This window comes from Egretta garzetta, unplaced genomic scaffold (genome assembly GCF_000687185.1).
Source record: "Egretta garzetta isolate BGI_Z169 unplaced genomic scaffold, ASM68718v1 scaffold185, whole genome shotgun sequence".
NCBI classification, from domain to species: Eukaryota; Metazoa; Chordata; class Aves; order Pelecaniformes; family Ardeidae; genus Egretta; species Egretta garzetta.
Genome location: NW_009259595.1, coordinates 1211746 through 1221638, shown reverse-complemented (window position 1 = coordinate 1221638; position 9893 = coordinate 1211746). Strand labels below are relative to the sequence as shown.

The window sequence follows — 9893 nt, the reverse complement described above, 5'->3', positions numbered from 1 at the left end:
AGGGACCAGGCTGGCCCCAGGCCCGTGGGGTTGTGAAGGTCTGCAGGCACCTCTGCTGCAGCCCAGAGCAGAGCTGGGAGAGGGGTTACAAGAAAAACTCCCTTAGACTTCAGCAGAAAGTGAGATTATTTGGGCAATAAATGAATACAGCAAGTGTATGCTAACGTGGCCAGATCTGAAATGAAAATAAAGGCAATTTTAGCACTCCTTTACTTTACAGTGCCTGATTGAAGAATTTGGTCACATGGCAGGAAAGAAGGTCGCTGAAGAGAGCTCTTCTAACAGAGGCTCCTTCGTATTTTAAACTGGTCACATGCCTTTTCATTTGTGTCTTCTCTGATGTGAGTTTCCTCTTCCTTCATCTTTATTTACATTGATGTGTTTTTGTATTTTGCTTTGAATTGCAAGCAGACTTTTATCTACTAGCCAGTTTGAACGGGTGGCAGAGGCGTCCCCACTCAACTCCTGTTTGCCCTGTGTCCGAGAGGAATAATTGTTCCTAATGAAAGAGCATTATGACAATCGCATTGACACGATGCATTTTATGCTGACTGGTGGAGATCAATTCTAGAAACAAACTGTAGCACGCGAGTGTTTCCACCCTTCCATTTGTCTCTGCAGTTGGGCACACGTCAAACACATCCCACGTCACGTCGCGGACCAGAACAAAAGGGTTGCATCTAAACCAGTGGGACTCGTAGCTAACATTATCAGAAGCGTTGCATAGTGATGCCACAGTAGCAAAACACAGATTTCTATAGGAGAAACATGTACCATGCTCACAAGGATAGCAGCGTTTGTAAAAGCGTGCAGTACATAACAAGGAGAATGTCATCATGCAGAGCAAGGAGATGTGTCGGTGGCTACAAAGCAATAGATTTAATTCATACCTGAGAATAATTTGATCTTCAGTTTTCCCCCACACTACTTACTATGCCCAGACAGCTTGTACGAGCTATTGACGGGCAGAAATTGTTGTGGAGTTATGGCTTTTTAAGATCTGACTTTCTCAGCAGTTGCAAATGCAAGAGCAGAATGCTGATTAGCTCTAAGATGACATATGCATTAAAAAAAGGACACCAAGAACATAATAACTCAGGGCTACTTAAAATGAAATGTGTTTTTTGTAAACATTACGCAAATAGTGATTTGGGGAATCTGAGCCCCGAGCTGAAAGCCGGGCTGAATGCATTTCCGGGGAACGTGCAGTCAGTGCCTCGACCGTGGTAAGATTACAATGAGCATTTTCGACTATTGCTAACTATAAACAGAAATTTGAGCGGTGTGGGTCAACGCGGTGACTCAGCAATCAAAGTTACTTCGTCCTGCTGCAGTCAGGGGACTGCAGTGTGGTTTCCAGCACCACGTTTAGGATTTCCAGGGGGAACGGGAGATGAGTCAGGGAATTAGAGCAACCTTGCACTGCTTAACTAGCTTGTGGCTTGATCAATGGCACTGGGAAGGCTCTGCTGTAGGGAACCCCTGCAAGAGTGTCGCAGTGTGCTCGCGGTTACAGAGCGCTGTGGAGGCTGCCAGTGCCGTCAGATGGGGGGGGGGGGGGGGGGGGGATAAGGGAGAGAAGAAAAAAATATACGGTCAGCAAATAATGTGAGAATTTACTCTAGCATCACATGGCAGATAAAATTTACCCTATTGTGCATGAAGCAATACATACTGCATCCCAGCTGTGATGCAGGTAGACACTAAACTTTATATCCCATGGCTCAAAAATACCGTTGTTTTCAAGGTACAGCCAATCGCCAGTAAACTGGATCACACACAAACCCCACGACGTTCCTAGAGCAGGAGTGCACCCGCACCAGCCAGCTGCAACGTCACGCAGGTAATTAACAAATGCCTGGATAAAACGAGCAAGGTCTTGTTTATCAATCAACGTACTATTTATTAGCTCACGTGCCAATTTTAATGGAAGTGATTTGTATTAGTAATGGTCGCCTGTGCAAGTTGTATGGCATACCTGCAGGGCTTGCTCCTCGGCTTAACTTTTGGCAGATATTCTAACCTAGGAAACACCTTCATGATTTCAAAAATAGTCATTTTTTTGAGAGGTAACTAGCTGCGCAACTGATGGCTATTTGTTAATACAACCTATACATGGAAAGCCATCACTGAACAACTATGCCTGAAATAAAAACAGAATAACAGTGTTACATAAGAAACTGTCTAGCTGAAGACGTGTCATTAAAAAGCTCCAATGACACACATAAAGGGGGTAACATTATTTGCAAATTACAATAATAGCTTTCCACATCTGTTCTCATGAAGAGGGAAAGCTGTGTGGCTGACGGTATTTTATTTAAGGTTTGAATCCATCCATCTTGCTTTACATTTAGTGAAAAATCTATGACTCTCTTCATTTTACCTTTTCTTACTTTGTTAAAGGCAATGCTGTAGCTCAGGTTACTCTGGGGCTGTCGTTTTCCCAGGATCAGGTTGAACCTCTTCTGGAACCGAATCGTCCCAGGTGTGCTTTCAATTTAAAAATGACTCTATGAGGACAAATATTAGGGCAATCACAGCTGCTTCTGTGCTACTGAACATGATTATTATTCTATCATTTATAGGATTGCCAGAGCTCCCCGGTGCTGTGCGCTGTCCTGGCACCCCACAAGAGGCAATGTCTGCCCCAGGGAACCTATAATCAAAAACCAGAGAAGGGGCTGGGGGAAGGGAATTAATCAATGATTGACTCTCTCTGCATTAAATACAGGAGTGTCTGAGGTATGGAGATTAAATGACTTGGCTAGGTTATGCAGAGAGTCTATAAAAGAATTGGGAATTGAAAGTAGCCCTCTTCCATCTAAATTCAGACATGTTGAGTCAATAACAAGACTGATTTCCATGGCAGTAGCGTTTGGAGGCTTTAATCAGGTTTCATGTCCTATTATGCTGGGTACTGTGTAAATATAGCATAACAGATACTCTCTGCAGGCATGTCCTTAAACAGATCCCTGCTGATTTCAGTGGAACTCTACACGTCCAGAAGGGTACCCTGGGGTAGATCTGATTTTCTAAATAGGGATGAGATGCAGTAGGCGGGAGTAAAACCTGCAGGATTTATGGGGAAGAGATTATAAGTAATGGGATCACAGGGGTGCCTGCGTAAGGTATGCAGTGTAGCAGCTTTGTTGATTCCTTATTTTATTTTGGAAGAGGGTAAACGAACAAGGGAAAATCATAAACCTTTCCAGTGGAAGTCTGCTACCTATATGCTTTGAAGTATCTGAGTGCTGGTGTTTTACTGAATTGCAATGTTTTCCTGCCCCAGAATAAATAAAACCCACTTAAAACAACTGCAGCAAAGCTCTTTTCTATTGTTCTGTATAAATAGTCTTTAGCAAAGAGGTTACTCTTAAAAGGTGGGATGGTGAAAGGTAAGTGGAAAATAAAGATGCTATAATGGGAAGAACCATGAGCACATTTGGAGGACATCTGCTGAGATGTTATCGGTGGCGAAGAAGCCCTGCCCATTTGGTGACATCATTTTCTACAACTTCCAGCGTGTCCTGGCAGGCTCAGGGGCTGCAGCGGGAATGTTGTGTGAGAGCCAGGCTGGATGCGGCAGAAAAATATAGTAGACCTGAATTCCCTCCAGGCTGGCAACGAGTATCTGGCCAAGGAGCAGTTAGTTCTCCAGCCAAATGCAGATGACAAGGCTGAGGGAAGTGAAGACCGCAAGGGAGGTCAACAGGTTGATTTCTTTCACAGTTACCTTTATTTTTTTTAATATTTAGCGTGTATGTCAGACGAGCACCAAGAAGCTCCTGCAGAGACTGAGCTCGGCACTGGACACGGACATGCCAAGAGGTAGGGCCTGTCCCTCTCAGCCCCAAAGGGATGGCCCTGTTATATGCAGGCTCTGAGTAGACCCAGCTTAATGCATGAGCCATGCTGTCCAAGGCTGGGATGGGAAGCTCAGCAGACAGGCAATGTTTGCAGACTCGAGGTCCGAGAAAACCACTATTAGGTACTGAGTATGGTGAGGTGTGGGGTGAGGAGAGCAACCGAATAGGTTCTTGTTATATCAGCACACATGCAGGGGTTTTTAGCCTGAATTTTGCAGTGTTTGTGCCTGATTTTTATTCCTAGTATCTTCTTAAACTCCTTCTTCTTCCCGATATCTTCTTAACGTCTGGATACCACCAGCTCATGTGGCAGCAACGTTTTCAATGCCTGCATCTACATTAGCATGTGTGAATCAGGACCGTGCTTTTGAAGCAAATCTCCTGATCATGCTGACTTACTGTGCTTTGGTTTGTATCATGGACCAGTCTGGGAGTGCATGAACTGGGCTCCCTTCCAGTGAACCTAGAGCAGTGGCATCGTCCAGACCATTTCACGTGAACTCTGGCCACCACTGGGCATGCAGTCCCTGGGACCCCGTTACAGCTAGCCCGAAGCACCCCCACTTCGCTGAAACACCTTCAGTGCAGAGACGGGCTCCTTGACAGCAGCTGAATCACTCCAGAAAAGCATTCCTCTAGGGCCACTGCTGCTCATGCAGACCGAGCGCATCTCAGCTTGTTGCCCACAGGAACCTTCAGGTCCGGGGGTGAAGAAGAGGGTTCAGGCTTGGAGAGGAGCCTTGCCCCTCAAAGCAGGATGGACATAACTCGCTCTGGCCACAGGGTGCCCCAGCCACAAGCCTACCTGTAGGCGCAGCTAACAAAGCCGGCGTAGATTTAGCCAAAGGCTAGTAAAAGCACTTGGAAGTTTTGTGGCAATAAGAAGTCAAGCAGAAAAGGAGACCTCAGTGATTTCACTGAAGGCGAGTGGTAGTATGAGCTCAAACCTGATTAGACATCAAAGAACTACAGGAGAGAGAAGCTCTAACAGAAAAAAATATATCTACAAATATTTATATAATATATAAATTACTATGGGGGCTCTCCTTTCATAGGACTGCTTCTTGTTTTATAAATAGAGCAGAAACTCTTCTCCCTTGTTGCTCCATAAGCCATTGCTTTTTGCTTGGTGTCTGATCAGTGTGACTGCAGAAACGAGGACGCAGCAGGGCTCTGAAGCAAAGAGAGCACCAAAGATACGGATTTATCTTTCCTCTCTTTTCCTGCTTTTATTCATGGTAGTGTCATCTCTTTTACCTATGAGGTCTGAATACAGATGAAGACATCACTAAGTGCAATTTTACGGCTGCAGTAGCCAGAGGGTCAGACCAGAATGATGCTGAAATGGTCACTTCTGCCCTTAAAAGTTTCCAAACTGTACAGTTTTGAGGAGGTGATTCAAAGGGTAGCAAATTTTTGTGTGCATGCAGATGCCATTAAAAATGCACTGAAGAAATTCAAGCCAATACCTCCTCTTCTAGTCTTAATATACAAATAATAAAAAAACCTGCCAGTCCACTGGATAAATGTCGTATGTACATACATTTTAAAGGATCTAGGAAGCCTCTGTCACCATAATGCCTAAAACCTTAACAGCTTGATTACAGGTCTTGATCTCAAGGGAACTGCAGACATCATAGAATAGAATCATAGAATCATAGAATCATAGAATCATAGAATCACTTTGGTTGGAAAAGACCTTTAAGATCATCCAGTCCAACCGTTACCCTAACCCTGCCATCCCACCACTAAGCCATGTCCCTAAGCACCTCATCTATCCTTCTTTTAAATACCTCCAGTGATGAGGACTCTACCACCTCCCTGGGCAGCCCATTCCAGAGCCTGACAACCCTTTCGGCGAAGAAGTTTTTCCTAATGTCTAGCCTAAACCTGCCCTGGCGCAGCATCATGAGGAAGACTGACCTGCTCTGCGCTGGCTTTCGCCTGGAGCTCAGCACAGCCACAGCCAGTGCCCCAAGAACCCATTGCTGTGCCTGGCCAGCAGCGCAGCCGCTGCTCCTTCCCCATGGGGATCTGCAGGCATGATCAATCACTGATACTGCACCCCAGTTAAATGCCCACATTGTGCTCTGCAGTTTGAGGTGAACAGCATGATCAGCGTTGGGTGTGTGAGAGCTGGGAATGCAACAGGAACCTGGAATTTTGTACTTTAATACATGTATATAACTTTAGTATTTCCGTCCCAGAGGATTTGCCTTTCTGACTGTAATTAAGGTCGTGGCGTTTCCTCGCACAGATCATTGGAATTTCAGCATTTTCAGGTATCTTCCAAGAACGAAGAATTCGTGACATGCTACTTTAGGAATTTCAGCATTTTCAGGTATCTTCCAAGAACTAAGAATTCGTGACATGCTAAGCAAGGGGGAAAAGCAGCAGTTTGAAGTAGACCTCGGTTCCTTCAGATCACAGACCGTGTCTTCCGACGTGTCTCTACAGCGCCTAGCGATGCCTGGTCTACACTGGGACTTGCGGTTATTACTCTAACAACAAAAGCAACTGCGGTGGTGTATGGGACAGGACTGATATATTTGCTATTTTTGTACGTTCTATATCTAACTAGCGCATTTTCTATGCAAACCAATTCGGTTCCTGTTTATGTACCAAATTCCCCATAGCGCGTTTGCTGCCCCGTGTCACAGCTATCATTATTCCCGGCAAAGAGGACTGTACGGCCCTCGCTTTGGAGTTCGTCAACACCGTTCGTGACTCAGCCGGAAAAGCTCTTTGCGGGATGGTGAAGCATGCCTTCTTCCTCCCGCTCCAGCTGGAGAAGGCACCCTGCCGTCCCAGGGCTCTCCAGCTTTAGCACCCTGGCGAGCAGGAACAGAAGCTGGAAACCAAACCTAGGTCTCCTGTCCGACCTCTCCCAGGGCTTTTAGCGAGCCACTGGGAAGAGGTCCCAAAAAATGCTTCAGCAAACAGGCATCATGCAGTTTGCTGCTCCTTCGCTGACACTTAGTCTTGTAGGAAATTCATCGAAGTACAAACGAAATCATACATTTGTTTATTCCCAAGGTGAATTTCTGAAAAGCAAAATGACAACGTTTCAGTATGACTACATTTATTATTTTTTCCAGATAGCCTGCTATTGCTTTGCTATTGAGAAAGACACCTTCAAACGCTGGATTCGTTTGATTTTAGAAGCACAACTATATTTATGGCATTTGGCACTGCAAAATGCACTTTTAATTTCTATTTTTGTTGAGCTAGATTTTTGTCTGCGACCAAAGTTGAGTTGTTTGTTTAAAAGCTGCTAATGCCTAGACTGAGCTACTAGGGCTGTAATTCCAACAGGATGTCCTAGCATCGTTCCCTTTGAGTACCTTGGAGTACAGCCCACCTTTTAAATTCACTGCTGGCCCATAAAGGTGCTGTCATTACTTGCAATCACGGACCAGAACTTGTTCTGCTGGGGGTTAACTCAATAATTCCACTTCATCTTACTGTGCTAGTCTTGCTTCTTATGCCTGACCGGCTAAAACACATTTTTATCCAAAGCTGCATAATTTCAATGTTATAAATAACTTTAAAAAGTTACATCAAATTACTTTTTACCTATGTATGTGTTAAAAATGGATGAGAACAGGAGCGCCTGCTCTTCTGGTGTGGCACTGATACACTGTCTGGCAATCAACCATCCTTTGCCGCTAACTCCTACGTTCAGTATTTTCGGATAATATAATACCAAGGAACAGTTGATGCGCTGTATCCTGAAGCACTTAATAAACTAGAGTCAACAGATGTGAAATTTGAGGAAGCGCTCAGGGAAATCTAGGGACTTCCCTGAAAATTAGGGTTTATAGACTATAATCCCGTTGATGATAACTGAGTGATAAAACCCACATTGTTTGCATTTATAACAATTCTTGAGTGATTTCATTGTTCCCTGAGAGAAAAAAAAAAAAAGCCTGCTGTTGTTCATTGTTGATACAAAGTCACTCTTGTTGTCGCAGACCAGGCACTTCCTACTTTACCTGGATATTTTTATTCACAGTACTTTGCCCTGTTTGAGAGATAAGCCCTTACTCCAGACTCTGAATCACACTTCCCCCTCAAATTTGGGGAATGTCAGATCCAGATCAGGATCCAAACTTTCTAGTTTGGGCCTGTCTTTCATCACGGTAAATCAACAGTCGGCAAATCTAAACAATCTGTTCGTGCTGAAATGTCTTTTTTTTTTTTTTTTAATTGTACTTCCTCTCTAGCAAACAACGGAGGTTTATTTTCTTCTCTTCAGGACAGAAAACCATGTTTACCGTGTGACCTTATTTTTTAAGCTGCTGTTTCATTTGCAGGGGGAAGTCCTAATGACCTTGCTCACCGCGCAGCCTGGGAGCTTATCAATCAGGACGGGGTTTGGCAGGAAGGCAAGAAAGCTCTCCTGCAGTCAGATCTATTACCAGAGATCACCCTACAGCCTGTGAACTCCTGTACTTACGCACACTCTTTACTGCTAGGTGGAATTGCAGTCTCAAGACTCAAAATTAGTTCATAAATGAATTTTCTTCTTGTTTTTGTTGAACTTACACATGTCCACAGAGCTGCCTGCAAGTTTTGCACACTGATGATTAATTTAATTTTAATTATATCTTTAATGCCTACCTACATTTTAACGTACACTAAATATTCTGAATGTAATGCACGGTAGGTCGAAATGTGATCACAGACCCAGATTTTTCCTTTCCATTACCTTTGCATCTTAGAAATTTCTCACAGCCATTTCATTCTGCCCAGATATCAACAGAAATCTTTCCACTGACCGCAGCAGATGAGGATCTGACCTTAAACTAGGTAACTGGGCCTGCTTATTCCACTAAGTTGCCTGAATGGTACATTTTAAAAACTGTGCTGAAACATGCCCCAGTAAACCTAAAGGAGAGCCATAGGAAATACCACGCTGGCGTAGCAGCTCTGCCAGGAGGAACTGGTCTGTTCCTCGGTGGGAAAGGAGGCTTTGCTCTGTCTCCCTCCGCCATGAAGAAGAGCGAAGCCTTTCCTCCTCTGTCTCATCGTTGGCTCTTCTAGCACACTGGTGTACCCAAAATCCAGCGATCCATTTGACGCTCAGGAACCCTCATGACGGGTATGATTAGACAGACCTAGTTGATCGAAATGGAAGAAAGTGAATTTCACTAAACGTGTACAGTCCTTCAAACCACGTGGCAGAAAAGCCTCTTGTATCAAAGAGGTTCGCTGCCAGCGTAAATGCATTTTTATGCGCCTTTACGTAGTTAACAGTGCGAAGTGGTGAGAAGCTGTGTTGTTTTCGAAATTCCAGCTAGCTTCCGATTGCAGAAATGCGATCATCAGTGATCGTACGTTTCTATACAAATCCAATCAATTCTTACAGCCCAGTTAGCGTTTATGGCACTGTCAATTAGAAAACAAACAAAATCCCTTAATGACCAAAGAGGGAAAAGTTTGATACTGGAAGTGAGGAGAAATAATAAATCTGTCAAAGCCATTTCCACAACATCATCTTTCAGAGCAGAACGGCTCTTAAAACTCTTACAAAATATTGCTGCCCTGTAAGCAATAGTCCAAGTAACTTGTGATGTTTCGAGCCGTTCCTGCTGCCAGAGCAGGGCGAGCAGCACCCAGGCTCACCGCCCCAGCCCCTCCGCCACGGCGTGATACCGAATTATTTAATCCATCAGTGTTCCACAGGCGCAAGGGAAAGCTCTGAGGGCAGGGCGAGCGGACTGGCACCCCACGCTTTTGGGGAAGCTTGCTGGGGGCACCCCAGGAGGTTTATGGGGGCCGGGCCCTTCCCAGAGGTTGAAATGCCGCGGGCTTCCCGGGCCTCAGCCCTACGGCGCCGTCGGGCCCCTGTTTTTTGGGGTAAATTGTCCACACGCCGGGCACCAGGCTCCCAACGCTGGCGACTTCCCGCAGGGCCGAGTCAGGAGAGGCCACATCACCTCGCGGGGCACGGCGTCCCAAACGCCCGGGGTCAAGGGCCGGGGCGCTCACGGGGACGAGCGACCCCGCCGCCGCCGCCCGGGG

General features: G+C 45.3%; 1 protein-coding gene across 1 annotated transcript in view; it reads left to right on the top strand.

The window, feature by feature from the left end:
* Positions 1-2596: 2596 nt before the first annotated feature.
* Positions 2597-9893, top strand: part of AKT1 (AKT serine/threonine kinase 1) — a 98402-nt gene continuing 91105 nt past the window's right edge. The window contains exon 1 of the mRNA XM_035893690.1: positions 2597-2608. The gene's annotated coding sequence lies outside the window, so the exon portion shown is untranslated. The remainder of the gene's footprint in view (positions 2609-9893) is intronic.